Genomic DNA, 27,177 nt, shown 5'->3' with positions numbered 1-27,177 from the left:
CCGGGCGGCCTTCCCCGGGTTGTCGGAGGTGCGCATCTGCGCACCGTCCCGGGGGAGCCGCCTACGGACTGCTGTTGGACTCTGCATCTCCGCAGCTGTGCATTTTCAGCGGCGGAGTGAGGGCAAGGGAGGTGTTCCTGTGCCGAATGGGGCAGAGAATGACTGAAGTGTCTTCTCTCTGCCCTTTCCATCGTGCTACAGGGGGAGGGGGGGGATATGGACTCGGGGAATGTTTTGGCTGGGGAGGTAGAGGGTAACTCTTCATGTTTGGACGGGGCTCCTATCGAGGTAGTGTGGGGCAAGGGGAGGTATGGCGGTAGGAGAGTGGACCAGCGTTACAGGGGAAGGCGAGATCGATGCTTAATATCTATCCCGCCTTCCTGCCCCTCCCCTAACGAAAGAGACCTGAGGGTCGCTCCAACCGTACCACAAACCCTGTCTCTGCTCCTGTGCAATGCCAGGTCTATTAAAAACAAAACCCATATAATATATGACCTGCTTGAGGATAACAACTGTGACCTGGCTTGCATTACTGAGACCTGGCTTGGGCCTGAGGGAGAAGCTGTATGGGCTCAGGCCCTACCTGCCGGGTTCTCAGTGAAGGACCAGACCAGGTTAGGTGGGCGGGGAGGAGGTGTTGCCTTGGTGCATAAGAACACCTTGTCTCTAACCAGCAACCATGTGCGTCAAACGTCCTATATTGAGTGTATTTACCTGACCCTGAAGGCCAGAGACAGTCTAGGGATTCTGTTGGTCTATCGGCCACCCCGTGTGCTAACAGACTCCCATAACGAGCTGACACAGTTGGTCTCGGAGCTGATGCTGGAGTCCCCCAGGCTTTTAGTCCTGGGAGACTTCAACATCTCCCTCGCAGCCAACTATGTTCCATCCGGTGCTGCTCGGGAATTCATGGAGACCATGACAGCCATGAGCCTGTCACAACTGGTCTCAGGGCCTACACATTCTGCGGGTAATACACTTGATTTGGTCTTTTGTACGGACATGGAAATTCCGTGGGCGGAAATATCGAATATTTCCCCCTTGTCATGGACGGATCATTTCCTGGTGGAGGCAAAAATCAAGGCTTCTACCCAGATCCTCCCCGGGGGTGGCGGACCTATTAAAATGGTCCACCCTCGAAGGCTGATGGAACCCAAAAGGTTCCAAGAAGCCCTAGAGGGGTATACGGTTGGAACCGACGGTGACTCTGTTGATGCCCTGACTGGTATCTGGGATACCAATCTTTCCAGGGCTATACACAGTATCGCTCCCAAGCGCCCTCTCAGACCTGCTTCCAAAAGGAAGCCCTGGTATACGGATGATCTCCGGGCAAGGAAGCGGGTTCTGCGACGGCTAGAGCACCGCTGGCGGAAACACCAGAGCTTATCCGACCAGACTCTCCTAGACCATCTTTTGAAGGACTATGGAGAGGCGATACGTGCAGCTAAGAACTCGTTCTGTGGTGCACGTGTCGCGTCCGCGGAGTCGCGTCCAGCAGAGTTGTTCAGGGTTGTGAGGGAGCTAACTCAGCTCCCTCCTGCCCCGAACCAGATCCTTGAACCTTCCAAGGCCTGCTGTGACCGATTTAACAACTTCTTCGCAGATAAAATCTCTCGGATATGCGAAGGTCTGGATGCCAGTATTAGAGCAGAAACCAGAGTAGAGGCGTCCAGAGCTTCCGTGGACTTGGTTAAACTGGATCACTTTGAGTCTGTAAGTACCGAGGATGTGGACAGGATCCTTAGGAGTGTTAGGAAGACGACCTGCTCTCTCGATCCCTGTCCCTCATGGCTGGCGGCTCAGGGGGGACCGGTGGTAACTTCAATTTACACCGGATTATTAATACATCTTTCAGGGATGGGCAATTTCCTTCGAATTTAAAATTGGCCACTGTAAGACCTTTATTAAAAAAGCCCTCCCTTGACCCCCTGATGCATAATAATTATCGGCCTGTATCGCTGTTGCCATTTTTGGGTAAGGTGATCGAGAGGGCGGTTGCGATCCAGCTCCAATCGATCCTGGATGAAACGGATTATCTAGACCCATTTCAAACCGGCTTTCGGGCGGGTTACGGGGTTGAGACTACCATGGTCGCCTTGGTCGATGACCTCCGTCTGGGCATTGACAGGGGAAGCGTGTCCCTGTTGGTGCTCTTGGACATCTCAGCGGCTTTCGATACCATAGACCATGGTATCCTTCTGGAGCGCCTGGTAGAGGTGGGAGTCGGGGGCACTGCGCTCCAGTGGTTCCGGTCCTACCTCTCTGGGAGGTTCCAGATGGTGCAGCTGGGAGACGTGTGCTCCGACAAGAGACCCCTAACATCTGGGGTCCCTCAAGGAGCCATTCTGTCTCCCATGCTTTTCAACATTTACATGAAACCGCTGGGAGAGATCATCCGGAGACATGGGGCACGGGGTTATCAGTACGCTGATGACACCCAAATAATTTTCTCTATGTCTCCGACTGATGCAGTGACCGGGGATGGCATCTCTCCTCTCGTGGCCTGTCTGGAGTCGGTAATGGGCTGGATGAGGGAAAACAGACTCAGCTTGAATCCAGAGAAAACGGAAGTACTTGTGATAGGTTCCCCTGGCCCAGGGATGGCGGTGGTTCCACCTGTCCTGAATGGGATCACGCTTCCCGTGAGGGATTCTGTACGCAGTCTGGGGGTGCTCCTCGACTCGTCGCTCCACCTTACTTCTCAGGTGGACGTGACGGTCAGGAGCACCTGTTATCAGCTTCGGCGGATACGCCAACTGCGTCCTACCTGAGCCAGGGGGACCTAGAAACAGTGGTACACGCTCTGGTAACCTCTCGGTTGGATTTCTGCAATGCGCTCTACATGGGGCAACCCTTGTACCATACCCGGAAGCTGCAATTAGTGCAGAATATGGCAGCAAGACTGGTCACTAATACATCTAGGACCAGTCATATATCACTGGTCTTAAAAGACCTACATTGGCTGCCTATTCGCTTCCGGGCGCAATACAAGGTGTTGGTTATAACCTATAAAGCCCTAAATGGCTTGGGCCCAGGGTACTTAAAGGACCGCCTCTCTCCGTACAATCCGCCCCACACACTCAGATCCACCGGGCAGCATTTGTTAAGAGTTCCGGAGGCTAGATTGGTTAACACCACTAGAAGGGCCTTTTCCATCTCGGCCCCCATCCTCTGGAACTTGCTGCCCATCGAGCTCCGTTCAGCAACCTCCCTGGCCCAGTTTAAGAAGGGGCTAAAAACATTCTTTTTCAAGCAGGCTTACCTCTGATTCTTTGCCCTGAGAGTCCTCTTCCCCCCTCTATCAGTTGTTTGTGATCTGGCACAAGTTCTTTTATTACTGTTTTAATGGTATTGTTTTTATAAATTGTATTGAATATTGCTGTTAATCGCCCTGATGTTTCGAAGGGCGGTATATAAATAAAGTTATTTATTTATTTATTTATTTATTTATTTATTTATCCTCATTCGAGGCTTTTAAAAAGGCGACAAAAACCTTTCTCTTCTGGCAGGCCTTCCCCGACTGATAATGTCCAGAACCAATTGAATCCCCCTTTTATTATTTTTCTTATTTGTGATTTGTTTTTAACTTTGATGTATTGTTATGTACTTTTTAAAGATTTTTTTTTTAGTGTTTAATTTTATAGTTGGGAGGGAGGATTGGGTCGGGGTTTTGTGGGGCTTGTTGTTTTTCGTGTTGTATATTGTATTTTCTTTATTGTTAACCGCCTCGATCCTTAATCGGAAGAGGCGGGAAATAAATAAATTTTATTATTATTATTATTAGTAGTAGTAGTAGTAGTAGCTACAACAACAGAGTTGTCTCATTGTAGCTGCTTCTGAGGAGCTCCAGATTGGTGCATTGGGAAATGACATCCTCAGCCCACTCCTAGTTGTGGAGTGCATTGAGACAAACAGATTGAAAGACCCTTGGAGTCCTACTGCAACTCCTAGTCTCAACGTGCTCCATGTCCATCAAGATGATTGCATGATTGTTGACACACTTTTTAATGAAAACAGAATTGTATCTGTTTGTATCATAGTCATTACTGCATATCTTTGCAGTTGTGCAACGGACTCCCTCCCCAGTGACACCGTAGGCACCACAATTCAATCAGGCTATTGACTAACAGGAGGGTGGCCAAAATGGTGAAAGGCCTTGGAAACCATATCCTAGGAGGACTCCCTAGAGAGCTGGGTATGTTTACATTGAGGAAGAGAAGATCAAGAGGGGACATGTAGCCATGTTTAAATATTTGAAAGGATGTTATATGGATGGTGCAAGCTTGTTTTCTGCAGCTCCAGAGACTAGTACATGGAGCCATGGATTCAAACTACAGGAAAAGAGATTCAGTCGAAACACTAGGAAGAACTTCCTGACAGTAATTAAAAAGAAATCATTTCCTTTTTCATCTTGTCCTGTGAAGAGCTGCTTTAGCTAAGATTTCTGTCTTAATTTCTAAATAGGAAAATATGCCCCCTGCCCTCAAAATGTTTGAACAACAAGCTGTGAGCAACTGTTGTTGGCACTTAATGCATGCCACTTAATGACATCACTAGGGACAATCCCCAGTCTCTGATTTTGGCCTAGAAACCTCAGGGCCTGGGACAAATCCAGACTGGCAACCTTATATGGCATCATTCCAATGTCAATTGAAAACCTGAGTTTTTATTAAATCCTTTGGTGGCTAATTCTATCCACTCTGAACTTTTGTTCTCGTTTACCTTACTTTAGTTTATTTTAAATTGTTCTCACTGGTTTTAAAATGTCTTTTTAGAAGTGTGAAATGGTTTAATATGCTCTGAGTCTTTTAAAATCATTCTCATTGTTTTAAACTGTTCTAAACTTATTTTATTGTATGCCACTCTAAGAAAGTTAGACATAGGGCAGGGTTTAAATATTTTAATACATAAATAAATAAAAGTTGTTATGTGAACTTCTGATATTTGGAGTGCCCCCTGCTGGTACAATTTGGGGACATGTGTTTTGTATGAAATAATCTGTTGTACTTCCAATACTCAACATCCTTTAGGTTTATCATACTTCTGTGAAGCCAGGTAAAATGAGAAATAGTTATTAATAGGCTTCTCACAGGCAATTGTTAGGCAACAGGAGCAAGAGGGTGTCACGGCACTGTTATTTTGCTTGTTTTCCCTACTAGGAAGGCTTTGCTCCTTGTCAGCACTTGGCAGAGCTCAGAGGTTGGAAAAAGGATTTCCATTACTACCTCAGGGTCTTCCTGGTCTCTGGAAAGAGACCATTGACATATGTGGAGCTGGTGGCAGGCATTGTTCATCTTGGCTTTATTTTCTTTTTCGCAAGTTATGTTTGCTATTCTACACAGAATCATAGGAACAGATCAGTTTCCAGGTGATCAGGGATGAGCAATGTTCTCAAGGCGTTCAAGAATTCTAGTGTGAAAGCAACACAGGTCTATACACTATCCATAAAAGCTTGAGCCATCCACATTTAAGCACATGGTTCTGAAGAAAGGGTGGATTCGCAGAGCAGTCCATGAACCAAAAGATAACCAAACATGGACTATATGGAACCACTTACTAAACTAAACAATTTCTTTTTATGCACTTACACAAAGTATCATTAAGAATTCTTTAGCAAACTCTGCTTAAAGTAACTTGATTATCTTTATTATGCTGTTACAATTTTAACACAAATCAAGAGTAGAAGTATGGTAATTACAAAAAGTAAAAAGAAATGACACAGAGGCTGTACAGACCTCCCCTAAGGGGCAACCTGCAGCAGCCCCTTTTAGTGCGAGACCGAGGCTGCGGCAACCACACGCCGTGGTGTCTGATCTTGCCGTTCCATGGTGCAAAAAGAAGCTGCAAAAAGCGTCTCCTTTCTGCAGCAGAAAGGGTGCCATAGTCACCAGCACTGTGGCTTTTTAGCGCTCCATTGGCACTGCACCATCTAGATGTACCGTGATGCCACCTTCCGTATGGATGCCATGCCCCAACTCCACCCCCAGACCAACCTTAATGGCTGGTCTGTACAGCCTCACAATTTCTCCTGGTGATGAATTGAGAGACATGGCTACTCCTAGGCTATGAAACTCCTTCCCAAGGAAGGCTTGGTTGGCCTCTTCTGTGTTCAGTTTTTTCCATCAGGCTATACATTTAGCAGATTTATTTTAGCACAAGATTTTATGGATTACAATCCATTTCCTTGGGTGGATAGGGTATGTAACCACTTGTCAAGAGAATGATGATGTATCAGAGGTATCTGATTTACCTGAACCCATGAATATCATAGAATGTTACAACCACAGAATGATAAAATCATACAGTTGGAAAGGGACCACAAGGATTACCCAGTCTAATCCCTTTCTGCTATGCAGGAAACACACAATAAAAGCACTTCTGACAGATGGCTATCCAGCTTTGGTTTAAACACCTCCAAGGAAGGAGACTCTACCATGCTCCCAGGCAGTGTTTTCCACTGCTGGACAACTCTTTTTTTTAAAAAGTTTCCTGTATCTTCATTATCCAGGTTTTACATAGAGTTGTTACATACAGATTGGCGTATTTTCATATTTTAAAATCGAGTAAACTTCCACCGTATAACATATGCCTTGTGTGCTTATTATCTTTCAGATTAATGTTTCCTTACAAAATTAACATATCTTGATAACTCCAGTCTAAATAATGCTTTGTTATTTTTAATCTCTCTATCCTCTCAATGACCTGTTACAGACTGCCAAAATTAAGCTGCTTCGGGTCTCTTTGGAAGTATGCTGTTTAAATGATGCATGCATCCTAAGAATCCAGAAGCTGCACCAAAGCTGCATTCCAGTGCTTAGGAATGGAGTGTGGCTTTGGCGCAACCTCCGGACTCTTAGGACCCATGCATCATTTAAATAGCATACCTCCAAAGAGACCTGAAGCAGCTTTATTTTGGCAGTCTGTAACAGGCCAATGTTACTGCCGGACAACTCTTATGATCAAGAAAGCTCCTTCCCTTTAGTTTGGATCCATTGCTCTGTGACCTAGTATATGACACCCTTTCAAATATTTACACATGGCTATCATGCCACCCCTTAACCTTCTCTTCTTCAGGTTATATACATACCCAGCTCCCTAAGCCACTCCTCATAGGGCTTGGTAATTTCCAGGCCTTTCACAGTTTTGGTCACCCTTCTCTGGACACGCTCCAGCTTGTCAATATCCTTCTTGAATTGTAGTGCCCAGAACTAGACACAGCATTCCAGGTGAGGTCTGATCTGAGCAGAATAGAGTGGTACTATTACTTCTCTCAATGTATTCTCCTATTGATGCAGTCTAGAATTGCATATGACCATTTTGTCACCTGTTTGCATTGGTGTACTGGTAAATTTTGAAGGGTAGGTCCTCATCATGACAGTCTCAATAGTAACATCCAAAGGATAGCCAAGAATGCAAGCAGCTGTATGTATCATCTATCTCCCTCTTCCCACCCCCAATACACACACACACACATGCACATTTTATAGCAGTATTGATTTCCAGCATCTTGTTTTGACCCTAAAACTTGCTACTATAGTGGCTTAGCTGGGAGACATAGTGGGACATACATAGGAACAGCTGTCCAGAGTAGGAACAGAGGGCTCCAGGTAAAGTGGGGAGGTCAGGGAAACTCAGGGGACAGGATACTCTGGGCTGTCTCAGAGTATCTTTGCCCATGCAGACAAGACCAAACAGAGCTCTTTTCAGCAGTAGATATTCTTTCTCCCCCTCCCCCCACCCAATGATAAGACCTACCATGACCAACAGAGAAGATTAAAAATAGGGATGTAAGGAGGAGGGATACATTCATGGATGCAAGTGGCCTAATTTCTTGAGCTTGCCAAAGCTGAAGGCCCCTCTCCCTCCTCTCTCAATCTCTCTCTCTCTCTCTCTCTGTGTGTATTATAGTGTCTTTGCCAGTGGCAAAGGATGCCAACAGGTCATGAAACCTTGTGGTACCCAGGAAATGTTACTCAAAGAGTATGCCTTGATGCCTTGATGCACAAAATACCATTATTTAATTATCCCAGACTCTAAGAAAAATGAAAATAAAATTAACAACCATAGAAGTAATAAGTACAGATAAGAGGAATGTTACTGTGTGCAAAATAATTGTAATACTAGCCACGTGTGAGGCTGTTCAGAATAGTTAACCCTCCCCATAGCCTTTTATTTTTTTTTTTTTAAAAAAGAAATGGGAAAGTTAGGCAAATGAGGGCTAGTCTACATCTTTCAGAATACTCTGAGGTGTCCTGAATTCACTCCTTACCTGGCTCTTAATTCTCTTCTTACCTGCTTTGCACCAACAACACTACCTTCACTTGTACAGTCCCAGGCCACCCACCATCCTAGCCACCATGGGCATTTTGCTCTGAAACCAAGATAAGGAGCCCCACCATGCCAATGACGTGCAGCAGATTGCTCCGGATTCTATTCTTCTCACTGTGAAGAGACCAGAAAACTTAGAATAAAAGGTGAGTTAAGTAAATGTGGGTTAGTGGGTGGAGACTCTGAATTGGGCCCAGGTGCTATGTAAACACAACCTGCACTTGATTCAGGCTTTGGGGGCTGTGTGGTGTGGACACCATGCAGCCAGCTCGGGTGGGTGGGTGAAGGGTTCAGGTTATAGGAGTAATGTAGACAAGCTTTGGATTACAAGCAGGCTTTCCTGGCATATGCACAAGTGCCTCAGGGTCAAGGAGATAATTTTGCCATGTTTTGGTTAGGATTGCTGGATCTCAAGAGTTTTCATTGGTCATTTTCAAGTGAAAGATGGCGGTGCAATTGCTTCAATTTTAGATCTAGTGCGCACATTTCCACCAGCTTGCAATAATTTCCAAGGACTAATTGATTGGTTGTTACAACTTGCACAGATTCCCCATAAGAGTTGTGTAAGTTTGCTCTGCTTTGCTCTACATTTTCATCAGTGACTCCGGATATGTGAGAAACATATTTTTAGTCAATTCTTAGAATGTTTTCAAATGTTTTGACTATCCCATTAAGACACACAAGCAGAATAATGTGATTGGGCATCCTAATGGAATAATGTAAATGCCTAGCAGATGAAAATATAAATTTGTTGTTGCTGTGTGCCTTAAAGTTGTTTCTGACTTATGGAAACTATAAGGTGAACCAATCACAGGGTTTATTATTGCCTTCCTCTGAGGCTGAGAGAATATGACTTGTCCGAGGTCATACTATGGATTTCCATAGCTAAGCTTGCTATGCACTTTTTTGAGTTTGATTTTGATTATGCTTTGATACATGCTTTGGCACTAGCCATTTGGCCTAGTCTGAACCAGGACAGAACCTCTGTTCAACTTCTAATAGATTCCTCACTAAGCCAGCCACCCCACTTGCCATGGTGGCTGTTGAGCTATCTCCATTCCAGACACCCCTTGATTGTAGCTATGCTTCAGGATTAGTTCAGTATTACCACTAGCAAGGCCTCCACTTTTCACCTTCTACCACCTTTGCTTTGTTAGTTTTTGTGTGTGCATGCCTGTGTTTTGATTACTTCTCTGATAAAATGAAGAGCCTTGACAGACCAGCATCAAAGTCTGGCAGCAGAGTAGAGTGGGGTGTGGCATCCGCACAACACACTCCCCAAGTCTACCCCCATGCCAGCGTGATGCCGCACACCCCGTCACACAGTGGGCGGCATCACAGCACTCTTCTGGCAATGCATTCAGATGACATAGCATCAAAGGAGCACCAGAAAGTAGTGGCACCAGCAGCTATGGCACCCTTTCTATGGTATAAAGGCCACATATAAAATAAAGGTTATAAATAATAAAGGCCAGATCGGGGCTGTGACATGTAGTTGCCATGGCCCCGATCTGGCACTGAAAGGGGCAGTCTGTTCAGCCCCAAATAAACCTTTTTTGTAATTGCCTCTGGAGTTCTGTATGGTTTGGAATCATATACAAAGGAAAAGATCTCAGGTTGAACGTTGTCCCAGCCAAGGTGGACTCTTACTTGAGCTATTAAAATTACCCTAAAATACATTAATTTGTGGGTGACCTTCTGGGACCGCAGATTCTTGGGTAACAACTGCACCCAGATTTTTGGGGAGAGGGACAGTATGGTCCTTGAACCATCAAGACAGCCCAACAGCCCTAGTACCCCCTGAAACAGATCATCTGAAAAAACAATTAAAATGGACATCAACCCATTATGATTGTAAAATCCTGTTCTTGGAGGGTTCTCCATCCTGAACCCCTCTCTCCAGAATGGTTCAAAAGGTGATTAGAAGTGTTGTGTGGTCACTTCACTGAACACAAAATGGCAGCCACAAGAACTTGCTATGGCTCTCCGGAGTTCTGGAAGAGCTCCAAATGTGGCCTTCCAAGGACTGGAGCATGTCCAACCCTGTACTCAACAAATTTTGTTTGTGACTTTAGATTAAGAGATAGATGTTTGTGCTGCTGGCTTCTTGCCTTCTCCCCACCCAGTCCTTTCTTTCCCTTGTTACTCCACTCCTTTTTCACTGTCAAGAACTGTCAAAAAGAAATTAATGGCTTAGGTAACGGGAGATACCAGATACTGAATGACAAATAGGGCAGAAACTGGCATTTGAAGGAAAAGACCCCCTGCCCCCAAGAAAGAACAAAAAAGATAGAATAAATATAAAGTAGAGAGATTCCATTTTTTTTCTTGCCATAACTTTCACTCCCATAGCTAGTAAACAGCTTGTAAAACTATTTCTGGAGGTGCCCCAGGGTTGGAAGATGCCTTCAAGTAACGTCATTGAAGCTACTCCCTACTACTGGCAACAGGATGGGGCTTGCTGGGAAAGAACCCGGAAACTGGAACTATTCCAGTTCAGCAGCCAGAATCGGAGAACAAGTGAAAGTGGCTCCATCAGCGTGTGAATATCTGTATGTATGTATATAATTCAACAGGCACATTGTACACATGCGGGTATTACAGATAATTGCACTTACATGCATGCAGCCTGAATTCTACACAGAAGCATGGGTATAGCTCTTTAGCTACCAGTCCTAGTTTTGTCACTCTTACTCTTCAGTGGTAGCAGACAGCATGGGAAGAATCAAAAGAAAACTTCTCAGTTTGAGGCAGAAGCCACTAGGAGTAGTCTGTCATCTCTTCAGAAAACAAGGGCCCTTACACAGTACATATTTATAGCATTACAATTCCATTTTAACTGATATGAAAATATCCCATGGAATCCTGAGGTTGGCTGTTTAGAGAGGGGCATTTAGGATTCTCAGCCAGAGTGCTCCGGTGCTGAAAAAACCCACTACAAACAATGATGATGATGATGATGATAACGATAACGATGATGTCCCTCACCAGACCAGAAATCTCAGGATTCTATGGAATGTTGCCATGACAGTCAAAGTGGACAATTAAAAGTGTCCATAAAGAAGGTTAAAATTTCCTTAGCAATCTGTTTTTATTCTATTTTTTAAAAATCTAAAATGTTAAATTGTAAATGAAGTTTTTAAAAATAATCTCCACTAATCACACCTGATTTTCTTTAGTTTTACCATCCCTGTGTCAGGTATTAGGTGAATATTTAGGTAAAAATCAGATGGCAAGAAAGGATGAAACACTCCAGTAAAACATTGTAAACTACTGTAACTATCAACAGTAACAAATAGTAATAATAATAATAATAATAATAATAATAATGCCTATGCATTTGGGAGAAAACACCAGCGCTTTTCTTCCAAAGTAACAGCGATAACAGAAAAGTAGAAGTAATATTTTGTGGCACAAAAAAAATGTATGCTGCACAAAAACAGTGGCCCTCCTGTTCCTGAATCAGAGGCTATGATGTGCACCTTTAGGATGACAGAACTGTGCCACTGACACAACAAGCAACTATGCTAGTGAATTGCAACAATGTACGATGAGATACTGTGAAATATGTCTCCTTGTGCAATGAGGCATCCATTACATATTGGGACTCATCGCACAATGAGGCATGTATTTTGGAGTATATAATAGAGCAGGACATATCGTATTTTGAGACATGTTGCACATTGAGACATATTGCTCCGTGGCCAAGCTTCAGGCTTCACTTGTATGGTTCTGCTGGCATAGCTATGGGCTCATCTACACCAGCAAGAGTACCCCAGGCTTCTATTCTGGCTCCAGATCTAGTTGGGTGTCTGTCTACACACAAGTCTCTGTTGGATCATCTAACACCACTGCTAGTGTAAGTGGTGTTGGCTGCATTGTTGTGACTCATGCCAACAGTAGTGGTGTGGGGTGACAAAACGGGGATGTGTGCATAGACAGCCAGTCAGCATTGTTACAGAGTGTTTTCATGCAAAATCTGGAGCAAAAGGTAAGTTTTTAAAAAACAGTTTAAGGGAGGGAAAGGGTGGATTTGGTGTGGAAATGGCTTTATTTCATGAAGATAGCCCACACTTGAATCAAGGATTTGGTCCTGCAACATGAAGACAAGTCTTGTGATGAGGAGAAACTACATTATTTGGCATGTGTCGGTGAGCCCTGCATCTTTGTTCTTCTTAGAATAAAAACATTGAGATATGGAACAATTCAACTTCACATGATCAGAAAAGTTGGTTTAACATAATGTAACTTCCCAACAGCATGCCAGCCAATGTATTTTGTGCAAAAGGGTGGCTTGAATCCCATTGGTTACTTCTGACTAGTCTCCCTAAATGAATTAATAATAATAATAATTTGTTTTATTTATATACCTCTATTCCAAAGATCATAGCGGTGAACAGCAAGTAAGCTAATTAGCAAGTAAGCTAATTTGCCCCCAACATTCTGGGTACTCATTTTAGCGACCTCGGAAGGACGCAAGCCTGAGTCGAGCTTAGGCCCTTTTGCTGGTCTTGAACTCGCAATCATGTGGTTTTGAGTGAATGGCTGCAGTACAGGCATTTAACCACTGCGCCACCAGGGCTCTTGTTGGATGCTGAGTCCGCACATAGGTAAATCTTCATGATTCAATGAGTCTACTTTAGTAGGCACTTACGATAGAATTGAGGCTAATGTCTTTTGCACAAAAACATGGGAAAACATTCCTATGTAAGGCTGGAGCCTTAACCACATTAGCTAGTATCAAGCACTATCATCCATTGTGTGTTCAGTTTTGAGGTTCATTCTCCAAGATCTCCTCCACTGAACTGTTATGGCAATAAATTCCTTATACAGAATGCCATGTACTTTCATTGTTGACAGCCAACCATCCATCACTATAGTCGAGGTAGGTCACCTCTCACTAGGAAAATTGCCATGCTTCCCTAAGCAGAAATTGATTTCTTAATCCTTGGATAAATAGCAGGATTTGATCCATCTTCGCTTTCTTTTTCTCTTGTAGGAGTGTTGAGAAACAAGACAACTTTCAAACAATGAGACCCTTCTGGTTTTTCATACTGATTTTTGGGGTACTCCTGGCTGCACCAGGTATATTCCAATCAAATGTTGGTGTATTTTTCATCTCTGAGATGTTTTGTCGCATTTTCCTTTGTGTGTGTGTGTGTGTGTGGTTTGTAGTACAATATTTGAACAGACTGGGGCTGCATCTACACTGCAGAAATAATACAGTTTGACATTATTTTACTGCCATGGCTTAATGCTATGGAATTCTGGAAACTGTTGTTTTCTGAGACATTTACCCATTTCTGTCACAGAACTCTGGTGCCACAACAAACAACAAATCCCAGGATTTCATAGGATGGACCTATGGCAGTTAAAGCAGTGTCAAACTGTATTAATTCTGCACTGTGGTAGCAGCTTGGGAGAAAGTTGTTCTTGTTGTTATGTGCCACCACACCATCACATGAGGCTGTTAAAAGTATGACATCCTCAGTATAGTCAATTTGGCTTTAAGGGAGAATTCAGGCTTGATTTGCTCTCAAGCTCATTTATTTGTTTTCTGTTTGTTTTTGACAGACAGTGGTATTTTTAGGATGCTCTTGCAGCACCTCATTTTGACTGAATCAGTTCTTTTCCTGTCAGCTTTCTTCACTTTCCAGCTTTCACATCCATACTTGGAAGTCAGAAATAATGTGACATGGATGATCCTGATTTAGGCCTGATACAGATTAGGAGAAAGGGGCAGCCAGAGGCCATCCTTTTCTTCTCCGGATTGTTGCCGCAGCAACCACATGGCTGCGACAATGATCCACTGGAAAAAGGAGATCTGAAATGGAGCTCTTTTCCCGTGATGCTGCCAAAGCGCCATTTGCACCCTGGGGCATTGTGGTGACATGTCTTGTGGAAGCTTTGCACAAGACACGTCATGTTAAATGTTTTCTCATTTAATCATTGTATGCTGCTTTGAGTCCCAATATGGGGAAAAAGTTGGATAGAAATGATGATGATGATGATGATGATGATGATGATGATGATGATGATGATGCAGAAAGCTCTGGTCTCCTTTTTTCACAATGTTATTTCTTGAAGTGAAATGGTGCAGCCTTCTAATAGCTGTTGGTCCTCCAGACAATGGCAGAGGCTCAGAGTAGGAATATAAATTATATATGTTACTTTTTGTATCCATGAGGAGAAAAGAATATCCTGATACTCAGGGCACTCCACCAAGAAAAAACTGAACAGCAGCAAGATTCTTGGCATGTTAGGTCATCTTTTTGGAAAGCTTGTTTGTGTAGAAAAGCAAATAGTTATTCTGTGCATCAAAAGAGCTGTTTACATAGAAAATCCACTTTTTGAATAGGAAAACAAGAACTATACACACACACACACACACACACACACACACACACACAAAAGAAAAGGGGAGAAAAGGGGTCTAGCAGTATCTTTGAGACAATGATACATTTTGGCATATATGTTCATGCATTCCTTGAAAGCTGATGCCAAAATGTATCAGTTAGCTTGCATCTGCACTGTAGAAATAATGCAGTTTGACAACACTTTAACTGGTATGGTTCCATTCTGTCGCATCCTGGGATTTGTGGTTTTACAAGGTCTTTTGCTTTTTCTGACAGAGTGCTGGTGCCTTATAAAACTACAAATCCCAATATTCTTTAGGATGGAGCCATGGCAGGTGAAGTGGTGCCAAACTGAATTATTTTTACAGTGTACATGCACCCTTAGTCTCAGAGGTGCTGAGGTATTCTTTCTTTCCCTCTGCTTTTTCTTCTTATGCTTAAATAGACTAACATCTTTTTATTCTCCTATTTTCCTGTGCAGCATTCACTACAGATATTCGGAGGGCTAAGGCCTGTAAAGATGCCAAAGGCATCTGTAGGCTTGCAACTTGCCTGCATGATCCTTGGGAGCGCATTGGAAAATGTGGAGACAAAAGGACTTGCTGCATAAGGTAAACTTGAAATTTCAGAAGGTAACAGAAGGACACTGATTCAATGCAAATATTAGTACTTCTATCTGAAAAGAGAACAATTACTTTGCTTTGTTGTTGTTGTGTGACTTCAAGTTGTTTTCAACTTATGGCAACTCTATATCATGGGGTTTTCTTAGTAACATTTGTTTAGTGGAAGTTTGCCATTGTGACTTGTCTAAGGTCACCCAGTGGATTTCATGGCTGATCTGGGAATTGAATCCTGGTCTCCAGAGTTGCAGTCCAACACTCAAACCACTGTGCCACATTGGTTCTATCTAGCTTTACCCACCCATAACTGTTTCGTATTTACAAATGCCACTTAGTCAAAATTTTGACGCTATTGCCACAAAGGTAACTCCTCTCCCAACTTACTTCACTGGGCACCAGTTACATGGAGATTTCCATTCTGCTGGTAATCGAGCCATGGATGAATTACATTTTTGTCAGGCTTAGGAGGGGTTTGGGCCAAGAGATGTTACTTGGAGCAGATCTACACAGGCCAGAATACTCCAAGATGCTGGGATGGGTGAATTTGTTGGGTCCTATCCCTGTTCTACATGAAGTAGAAAAGTCCCATCTCATTCCATGAACTTTTTTCTTTTTGCAGGAAAACCACTAAGTAGCCTTATCATAAGGCTCCTGATGGACATCTCAGGATTGACAGTGAATTTTACTCACAATATTGCTCTTGTCTTATTAAGTAGTGAGCCGGCATGCCTGAGTTTGAAAATAAAACTGGTGCCAATGAGAGAAGATGAGAAAAGATCTCTTGCCTTGAGCTTTGAAACAAATGCTTCCATTTGCTAGCCTCTGAAGGAATAGTAAGAGAAATAAAAATAATGAGCCCTGAAATGTCTCACTTGTGGGTCTTTGTGGTGGAGGGGGAAGTTCATTTTAAGAATGTCTTCAGATACCCATGAGAAAGAAAAAAAATTGTGAAAAATAATTGCAGCTAAACAACTAAGCAATCCTGGTTGTGCATTGCTGTCCTTCAGGGATGTAAGGAAATAGTTTTGTTGTGAAAGTACTGAAATGTTTAAAACTTTGACTCAGTACAAATGGGCACTTTATGGTGCCCTGGGTCTGATTCTAGGGTTCGGGAGCATGCACCAACCACACGCCCAGGTTAGCAGGGGAGCTCTCCATTGGAGAATACAGTAAGAAAGATATGTGTACAGGAGCAAAGAAACTTTCTTTATAATGATTCAACCAGCCCAGTTTTCCCAGCTCTGACTGGCAGCAATTACTGTCTGGGTTTCAAGCAGGCTTCTTCCTATGACCTGGGTATATCTTGATGGTCTCCCATCCAGTTATTAAACAGGATCAATCTTGCTTAGCTTTCAAATTCAGATGAGACTGATGTGTTCTGGGTAGCTTGCATTTTTGGAATCTTGGTGGATATTATTGGCTTATTGGCTTGTCATTAGAACACTTAATCCTAATGTTCCCTCATCCTGAATAAATGTCACAGGGATGTTTCACATGAGACCAGATGGGCAGGTCTGGACTTCTTCCTTCATTTTTTGGGTTGATCTTAGTCTTAGAAATGGGATTAGTTCGCTTTGGCTCTTGTAGTGCTACAGCCTCCTTGAGTGAGGTATTGTCAAGAATTGCCTCTTCCCAAGTTCAGAGAACCAGCCTTCAGTATTTCAAACAGCCAGAACTTTATTCCAGTAACCATAGGTGTTAGCAGGAAGACGTTTGTGGATAGCACTGCCATCATCCACAAACATAGGCATAACATTAACAATGTCGTGCCCTAATATTTCATAGGCTTTACTTTGATTTGTTTACCAATTTAAACATACCTGCCCCTTCCGACCGTATTTGTCCATATGGTCTCTCATCCAGTTATTAATCAGGCCCAATCTTCCAATACCAAGCAACAGTCTTCCTTCTACATCACTACTAAGCATCTAAACCAGAACAATGCCTCCCACTATTCCACACATACTAAAATTTCCAAACTATTACATTAACCAATATAGCAAATCAATACACTTAACACAATTTATGAGAGAGTCAGAGTCTGACAGGCATCGTGCTGCCACCTAGGGGCCAAGTTTCAGAAGGTCATGTTAGTCAAGAAGCATTTTGAGATAACTCTTTCTCAGAGATGTTGGCAACAAAACATCAGGAAATAGAAAGCCAAGCTTATGTCCTTTCCAGTACTGGAGACCTGACAGATGAGCCCCAGTCTGAGTTCCATGGAGTCCTCTTCAGTTCTGATCCAGTGATGAGACTGGGGCAGCAGCCAAGATAAGACAACCTTGGAAGCAATATAAGACAATCTTGGAAGCTCACAGGTCACAGCTGATTGCTGGCAACACTGGATTGACTTTATGGATTTGCAAAGATCTACAGCCCTAAATACCCTAAAGACACCAGATCCCATCTGATTTTGGAAGCTAAGGAGGGTCAGCCCAGGTGAACACTTCAATAGGAGACTGCCAAGGAATACCACGTGCTGTAAGCTATACAGTGGACCCTTGTTATACGCTGGGGTTTGGTTCCAAAATCCCCCTTGTATAACAAAATCAGTGTATGCTCAAGTCCCATTAGATATAATAACATAGCAAAATGGTGTCCCTTATAAAAAATGGAAAATCAAGGTAAATTTATACTTTTTGGAACATTTTCAAATTGTATGCTTGAATCCGTGTATAAAAAATCCGTGTATAAGAAGGGCCAACTGTATTTCAGAGGAAGGAATTTGCAAAGCCACCTCTGAGTATTCCTTGACTAATAAAATCCTATGAAAAATTCATGAGGGGAGCATCCATACAGGCCATATAAAATGGTCTCACATAGTTTTCACTGTGAGCTGTCCAAATGATGTATGCAATGACTGGTTCTTGCAAACTTGCCTCAGTATTTGTTGACAAGCTCATAGCTGCTACAGAGCAGGTTAACATGAAGGCAAGATGGATTTTCCTTCCATTGTAGATATTTCTCAGGTTAAAGTAAATCGATTTCCAACTTACATAAACAACACACACACACACACATGCATAACAAGTAATCACTCCTGTCTTACTGGTGATGTTCATAGGTCTATCTCATGACTTCTTTTCAAAGGGTAGGACCAGAGATCCTTCTCTTTCTCTGAAGTTTTGTCCAGTTAGAGGTTATTCCTGCCAGGAAGGCTGTGTAATATCTTCCTTTCCCTTAGTGGATGGATCCACTGGCTCAAAACCTCTATGAAGGGAAGAGCATGTAATCCTAAATTTTTTGTTGTCCATCAAGGAATTCTCAATCTGCCTAATCACATGGGGTTGCTCATCCACTAAGAACAGACAACTATTTATTTATTATATCCCTATGCATGTATGTATATATTATTTCATTTATATGCCACTTTTCTCCCAGATTGGGAAAAATGTTTTTAAATGTTGCATAATAATAACAACCCCATTATGTCAATGATCAGTAGTATGTAAATTATATGAACAGAGATAGCAACTAACATCCTTTGCTCATGGCACATTGTAACATTATTATTATTATAATGATGTTGTTGTTGTGTGCCTTCAAGTCATTTCCAGCTTAGGGTGATCCTTAGGCAAACCTATCATGGCGTTTTCTTGGCAAGATTTGTTCAGAGGAGTTTGTCCTATTTATCTACGTATACATTCAATCTGCTTGGTTGGCAGAAGCTGGGACTAGTGATGGAAGCTCACCCCATCATACGGCACTTGTGCCTCAAACTGCCAACCTGCCAATCTTGCAATTGACAGAATCAATGCCTTAACCACTGAGGAACCATGTCTCCAGCATTATTATATTACTCTGTAATGATGGAGGATGATTTTTATGTCATACCCAAGTATGCTTTTTACTTGCCAGTAGGGATGGAAAGAATATTAAGAAACCTTCCAAAAATGGCTGAGAAATGGGTTTTCTAAGGACTGGAGCACAGCTTTGGTGCAGCTTCTGGCCTCTTAAGATGCATGTGTTATTTAAACAGCATACCTCCAAAGTGACCCAAAGCAGCTTTATTTTGGCCTGTCTGTATGGGCCCATAGTCTCTAAAGGTATATTTTTTAAGTTCCTCTGGCTAATTAGCTCTGTTTTAAGCTATTTTACTGCCAGGAAAATGAGATTTTGAAATTGCTAGATCATCCCAGGGTTAGCTTTCTGCCTTCTCTTCTTTTCCTACCGCTTCCACATTCCTTCACTTCTTACTGTCAGAAAGAGTTTAATGGATTTGGTGGAAAGAAATGTCAGGCTTTCAGAAACCAACATTTCTTACAAAGAGGACAAGACCAAAAAAGTAAATCAGACTTTCCACTCTTCTTTTTCTTCAACTACTTCTAATCCCATAGATGGTAAACACTTTGAGAAACTATTCCTCAATCTTGGCAGTCTCTTTGAAGCAACGTCACTGAAGCTATTCCCGACTAAGAGCAACAGGATAGGGCATGCCAGGAGCGAACCTGAAAACTGGGATAGTTTCTCTACAGGAAAAAAAAAGGCTTCGAAAACAAGAGACAGCGCTTCCCTCAAGGCGTGGAAAGCTGTAGGTATGTATATATAATTCATTGTGTTTACAGTAGTAGTTAATATATGTGTTCTACATTCCCAGTGATGTTAACCATTACTAAGAATTAGTCAGGAGTTTCAACAAGGAACTTTATTTAAACAAGCTTGCGTTCAACTTCCAGTTCTCCTGGCCCGTACTACACCATTTCTGTACGCCTGTTGCAGAGTTGCTTCCTAGTCGGTTTCTCACCACAGGAAAGGAGAAATGGGCAGACCCATAGACTCATCATGGACACACAGATTCTTATGAGCTGGAAGGGACTTAAAATGTAATCTAGTCCAGCTCCTTTGTTCATTGCATTGCTGAGGGCACATGCTAGGCAATATCTTACACTAGATTGTAAGCCCAAGGGCAGGGGACTATTATTTCTTGTTCTTTTTCTTGTAAAGCACCATGTATAGTGATGGCACTGTATAAATAGATGATGACAATGATGATGATGATGATGATGATGATGATGATGATGATGATGATATTAATAATAATATAGCTGCTCTGTTCATCTGTGCCTTCTCTCTTCTGTCAGATGTAGAAACTCCCCTATTTAGTTCTACATATCTTGACACATCATTCTTTTTATAACTTTAACAGAAGCAGCAACAACAAAACCCCCTTTAAAGGCTAACTATATAGTTTCATGCTTTTAACTGTCTCAGTCTGCCAGGGACAGTCTTGATTAATCCTTTGTCATTGGCACTTTTCACCTGCTTTTAAAATGCCTTCTCTCAAGTTTCCACAGTTGTCCTCAGCTTACTCAGGATCGTTATTTCAGGACTTTGTGTAACAAGAAAGCACACTATTGTCCCAAGGTGCATGTGGGTGTTAAAAGCTGAGATAAATACACACATCTGACACTTAAACTAGAGCAGCACATCCAGAGACTATATAGACAGACAAATAGGTTGATCTCTTTGTTGTATATAGTGTAGGTGGATGGGATTAGACAGGGCACATATCTATGCAAGGATGATTGCACATATAAGACAAAGAACTAGATTATGCAGTGACAGAATGCCTCAGGTGGGGAAGTAAACAGCTTAAGGTTAACCTAAAGTTAGAAATAGCAAATAATGGAAAGATAAGAGATATGACATGATATAGTACATAAATCGACATGTTTTACTGCAAGGAAGGGAATGACTGAATGATATACATGATATGATGAAGTGTGTGTGTGTGTGTATAAATAGAGAGAGAGAGAGAATACATAGCAGGAAGATGATGTATGAAGTGAGATATTATTATTATTATTATTATTATTATTATATTTATATCCCAGTCTTTTTCCGAGCTGGGACCCAGACCAACTTGCAACATTAAAATAACAACACAATTAAAAACATAGAAAATGGTACATTAAAACAGAATTAAATTGTTACAACATTAAAATAGATAGCTTATTAAAATAATAAAATACAATTTAAAAAGACAAAACTGTTTAGAACACTTTAAAACAATACAACACCAAAAGCTGGCCCTTTAAAAGCATTCTGTTTTAAAAGCCTGTCTGAACAAGTCTGCCCTGCCGGTGGAAGGCCAAGAAGGAGGGAGCCATTCTGGTCTCCCTGGGAAGGGAATTCCAAGGCCCTCTCTTGCATCCCCAACAACTGCGCTTGTGATGGTGATGGGACTGAGAGAATGGCTTCTTCAGCGGATCTCAGGGCCCAGACCGGCTCATAGAGGGAGATGTGGTCTGCCAAATAGCCTGGACCAGAGCCATATCTCGATGTTAGTTTGTAAAATTAAAAAACAAAACAAAACCAGGAAGCAGCTGTAAACAACAGTTGGCCCTCCGTATCCCCGGGGATACATTCCAGATCCTCCTGTAGATACCAAAATCTGTGGATGCCCAAGTCTTCAGTGATGCCATGGCCAAGCAGCTCCACTACCATTGGGCACAATGGGAATTTGCCACCCCAGCCACCCAAAGCCTGCCTCGCTGCTCTTACTGTGGATGGTGGCAGGGGGCCACCTCCTTTTCCTCCTCCTCTGGCTCTTTCCACTCCATATTTCCTCCACTGCATCTTTCTCTTCCTCCTCCCTCTTCCTCCTCTTTTTCCTCCTCTTCCCGCCACCACTGCCACCACCTCCACTTCTGCCTCTTCCTCCTCCCTCCTCCTCCTTTATGCCACTGCCACTGACTCTTCCTCCTTTTCCTCTGCCACTCCCTCCATGGACTTGCCGTCCACAGATGTCCATGATCCACGGATGGCAAGTCCGTGGATACCAAGGGCCTAGTGTATACTGGAATTATAATGGTCTCAAACTAAATACATCTTATTTTTGTTTGTTTGTTTGTATTTATTTATTTTATATCTCACCTTTCTCTTAACTGAACCTCTGTGTCAAATATTTTCAGAGTAATTGTACCATTCCAATACTCATTAGCATGTAGCAAATTGCAATATTCCTGCTGAGTTTATTAAAGTTGGGGGGGGGGGGCTAAGTGTTTCAGTGGGAGAATGGAAGAATTTTAAAGATAATGTTCAGAATTCACATAGGGGCATGCACACGAATGAGACATGTTCCACATGAAGGACTAAAGAGTCACCATTGCACTTCAGTAGTGTTCTGGTAATAGAAGTGGAAAAAGAGTTATGCTGACAGAATGCTCTTCTATTCCTTCTCTTTGCAGGTTCTGCATTGTGCATTGTAGTTGTGCATCCTATACCTGGAGCTGTGATTATAGTTTTCATGCTACATTTTGCATTGTGTTTGTTCATTGTGTTGCACAATGTTGCTATTCTGTATGAGGGGCTGCTGTAGTGAATGCCCTATTGTAAGTATGTATACTACACTAAGTGGACGTTGAAACCAGGTCACTGTGTGAGAAATACTTTGAATGCATTGGCTATGGTCCTATGTCAATGCTGCACATCTGGAATTATTTCTATTTATTGTGTTATAGAAACTGTCTCTTTAATAACAACATTGCACAACAACATTGCACAATGGCATGCACAGCTCCATGTGACACTGAACATTTCATGCTCCTGTGGATATCATGCACAACTCATGGACAGGAAGCCTTCTGCTGTCTTCCACAGACTGCAGACACTGTGTGTCTGACAAATATGTCGAACCACTTTCATAGGTGAACTTACACAGGTGTGAGATGCTTATCAGATTCTGTCCAGAAATGGACTAAAACTGGATGTGCCATCAAATGTATGGAAGTATTCCCATTCCTTAACCCACTTGTTGGCAGGCAAATATGAGAAAGAAGAGTTTGTGTCTTGTTTTCATTTAAGAAAATCTCTTACCTCTCCTTTTAGTTGTTTTATCTCCTACCATGAAGACCTTGGCTATTCATTCTCCTGTTCTCTTCCTACTACTTCTGGTAGTTCTAGGTAAGTTGTATTGAAGCAAGAGGGATGGGGATGCTTTTAAGACAAAGCATGTATTTCTCAGAATATAGTTTATAAAGGAGGATGCACAATGAGTTGACAAGAGGTGAAGTTCCTGCTGTACTCATTGAAGATCCACTCATTGGACAGGTGGATGGAGGCAAGGGATGTGAAAAACCCTTGCTTATTCAGTCATTCTCACTGAGACAGACTGTGTTGACTGGAGATGGAAAGACTATTGAGTGGCATCCTGATTTATGGCATTGTAACTGTATCTGGTCATGTTTATGATGCTAAAGGATGTGTTTAATCTGCTCTTACCAAAGAATGAGAGTGCATTGATAAGTTTCGACAAAACTCTGGTCATTGCACCATGGTTTGCTGGTGGGAGGGGCTTGGACACCTCATGTTTCAACAGCCAGCTTGCCAGCTCTGGAGAACTCCACCCCTCAGTGTGGATGGCTAGATTTTAATAGGAGCTTGGGGGATTGGATTGGGAAACAGAGTGTAGCCACACCATTGTAACTATGTGTCTGATGCACGATAATGTTCAGTCATCTATTACTCATTTCCCAGTCAAAAATGATTTCCCAGCACTCAGAAACCCCATCAGGAAGAATAAAAGAGCAGTGAGATTTTCACTCAGTTTTCCCCCATTATACAAACACCACAATGTGACCTGGTGGACTTGCTGCACCAAATACATGTTGCTGTTAAGCTTTTTGTGAGAAAAAATTCCCACAAGTCTTTCTGCACATAAACATCTGCTGAGATACTTTGCAACACTTGAAGAATACTGTGCAGAAATATTCATTTCCCCCTTCAGCAGATACAAAACTATGTGACAGAGGCCCTTGGTATCTGCTTGAGGTTCCAGGACCCCTGTGAATACCAAAATCCATGGATGCTCAAGTTCTGTTATATAAATGGTGTAATAAAATGGCATCCCTTATATACAAGAGTGAAATCAAGATTTGCTCTTTGGGTTTTTTATTTATGAATATTTTTGAGCCATGGCTGGTTGAATCTGTGGATGCAGAATCCATGGATATGGAGGGACAACTGTAATTATTTGTTGCTCCAAACTAGCATGAAATAATTGGGGATTTACTTGCCCTGTGTTGACACAGACAGACAGCCCATTAAGATTTTGCTAACTCTTCCTGTGAGCTTGTTTCTTTCTCTTCTATCCAGGGCACTACACTCCATTAGACTCCACTACACTCTGAGGGAGTTTGTTCCACTGTCAAACAACCCTTACTCTTAGGAAGTTCCTCCTAATGTTGAGGTGGAATCTCTTTTCCTGTAGCTTGCATCCATTATTCCGTGTTCTAGTCTCTGTGGTAGCAGAAAACAAGATTGCTCCCTCCTCAATATGACATCCCTTCAAATATTTAAACAGGGCTATCATATCACCCCTTAGCCTTTTCTTCTTCACTTGTCCCACAAATCTAAAAATTCCTGCCCAGACCAACAAAAGACAAAACCCTTATTGGTCTAGTCTCTTAGTTGGTCCCCATTTAAGTTGATATGTTGAATCAACTGTTACCAAGCACAAAAAGTAAAGAAGAACAAATGGTTCCACTCACTGGTTACTAGTGGCTCCTATATTAGTTGGGCAGTGAATCTGCTCTGGTTTTCACTCTGAACATTAAAGGAACCTTTTAAAATGCTGAACCTATTTCGGGGATAGGGTTCTTAGGAAAGATGAGACTCAAAATTGGAGCAGAGTTGTCATGCCACTTACCTGGCAGCCACCAAATGCGTCTGTTTCTACTAGAGGAAAAAAAAAAGAAGACAAAGAAGACTGGGGAGACTTTGAGAAGAATGCATAATCTTGCCCATATCTTTCTTTCTGTGCAGAATTTACCCAGACAAGTATTAGTTTTCCAGAGGAATGTGAATGGTCTGGAGGCAAATGCCAGGTGGCCCGATGTTTACTAAACTGGAGAGAAATTGGAAGATGTTCAAGGCTGGTGGCATGTTGCACTAGAAAGTAAGTCCAAAGCACAGAGATGTCAATTTTTTTTTTCATAAGAAGGAGGAGACATGAGAATGTAGTGGTGGTGGGTTTAGGCAAAGAGTTTCCTCTAAGGCTCCTGTTTGGTCCCACCCTGAGACCATGAAAAAGTACCCCTCCAAATGGCAGATTGCAACCCTAAGTCCACCCATCCCTTTTAAAATCCCATCTTTACTTTGGCTAGATAAATCCAAAGTATGAGAGCCAGTGTGGTGCAGTGTTTTATTTTTATTGGAAATAAAGTTCAAATCCCTGCTTGGCCATGGAAGCCCACTGGGTTTTCCTTGGGCACATCACAACATCACATACTCTCAGCCTTGGAGGGGGACTGTGGCCTGTGTGTGTGTGTGTGTGTGTGTGTGTGTGTGTGTGTGATATAACCACATACAGATTGTTTTGGTACACTGTTCTAGCAGTGAAATATCAGCATTGTTAGTGGATGGGTAGGTGAGGAGGAATAGCTCACACTCTTTGTTTATACAGTGGGCCCTTGGTTTCCATTTGGGTTTGGTTTCAACAGCCCCCATGGATACCAAAATCCATGGATGCTTAAATCTCATATACAACATCATAGCAAAATGAAGGAGCCCTGGTGGGGTAGTGGTAAAATGCTGGTACAGCGGCAAGGTTATGATAGATTTCAAAGATATAGCCATGCTAGTCTGTAGAATCAGTATGTAGAGAGATCTTGTAGCACCTTTGAGACTAACTGAAAGAAAGAAATTGGCAGCATTCACTTTTGTAGACTTCAGTCTACTTCCTCAAATGCATCTGAGGAAATAGACTGAAGTCTATGAAAGTGAATACTGCCAATTTCTTTCTTTCAGTCAGTCTCAAAGGTGCTACAAGATCTCTCCACAAGTTTGTGAATTTGATCTTGCAGGGCCCCAGAGTCCACTCAGCCTTCCATCTTTTCGTAGGTTGGTAGAGTCCCCAGCTTGTTGGGGGCAATTGGCTTACATGTTGTAAACTGCTTAGAGAGTGCTAGTTCACTGATAGGTGGTATAGAAATGCACTTGCTATTTCTATTTCTAAAAAGGTGTCGCTTATATAAAATGGCAAAATCAAAGTTTGCTTTTGGGATTTCTTGCTTTGTGAATATTTCCAATCTGTGGATGGTTGAATGTGGATGCAAAATCTGTGGATATGGGGGGCTGACTGTACTATAGAAGGCAAAATGAGTTTGCGTTTCTTCTCATCCACATTACTGACATAATTCCTTTTTCTTTGTCCTCTCTTCAGCATACCCTATGATGGCAGGTTCCAATCTGATGACAATATCCACTAGAGAGGAGTTGTATCTTTGTGACCAATTTCACTACTGCCAGAATGACAATTCACAGATTTGATGTTGGAAAATCATACACGAGCCCAAACATTTTAGTTTTTCAGCTTGCCTTATTGCTTGTCATTTTCTTCTTCTGTAGTTGGGCAATACATGGGTTCTCTTGAGTTCAATCCATGCCACCAAATCCAATGCATCAGAAGAGATTATGCAATGTAAAATATGTAATGCTCAATGCAGAGTACTTTCAAATACTCAGGTTTAGAACAAAGCCATATTTTTGTATTCCAGCTTTGCACAGTCAAATAATATATGAAGACCCAGCGCTGAGTTTTCAGAAACATTCACTTTAGACATATGAAAGCTTATCTTTGTTCTCTGATTTGCTGTGGTTCTGTATAGTGTACCAATAAACTTTTGTGATGCTGAATTTGTTTTGTGTGTGTGCATATGTCAAATTAAAATATTTAATTTACATTATAAGATTTGAGAAAGGTACATTTGAAAAAAAAATAACTAAACTTTTAAAAAAGTGCTCACAACCATTTAAAACATTTTAAAGTCATTGAAAGCAGGAGTGGGCAACTTCTGTGGCAGCATAGGACCACTTTTCAAGTTGCACAGGTGCTCAAGTGTCATGAATTGAAGAGGCACAGCTTAAGGAGC

The 27,177-nt window shown here is 42.2% G+C and overlaps 2 long non-coding RNA genes across 2 annotated transcripts; both read left to right on the top strand.

The window, feature by feature from the left end:
- Positions 1-13,333: 13,333 nt before the first annotated feature.
- LOC149310397 (uncharacterized) lies at positions 13,334-16,146 on the top strand. The gene is made up of 3 exons (XR_016281574.1): positions 13,334-13,413; positions 15,166-15,295; positions 15,924-16,146. It is a non-coding gene; the product is annotated as an uncharacterized LOC149310397 (long non-coding RNA).
- Positions 16,147-19,649: 3,503 nt separating this feature from the next.
- On the top strand, positions 19,650-26,940 carry LOC149310396 (uncharacterized). The gene is made up of 4 exons (XR_016281573.1): positions 19,650-19,839; positions 23,135-23,209; positions 25,070-25,202; positions 26,469-26,940. It is a non-coding gene; the product is annotated as an uncharacterized LOC149310396 (long non-coding RNA).
- Positions 26,941-27,177: the final 237 nt, after the last annotated feature.

Source organism: Sceloporus occidentalis, unplaced genomic scaffold (genome assembly GCF_023333645.1).
Source record: "Sceloporus occidentalis isolate IW3139 unplaced genomic scaffold, rSceOcc1.0.p SCAF_6, whole genome shotgun sequence".
Lineage (NCBI taxonomy): Eukaryota > Metazoa > Chordata > Lepidosauria > Squamata > Phrynosomatidae > Sceloporus > Sceloporus occidentalis.
The sequence above is the reverse complement of the archived record's forward strand: the minus strand, read 5'-3'. Positions and strand labels throughout refer to the sequence as shown.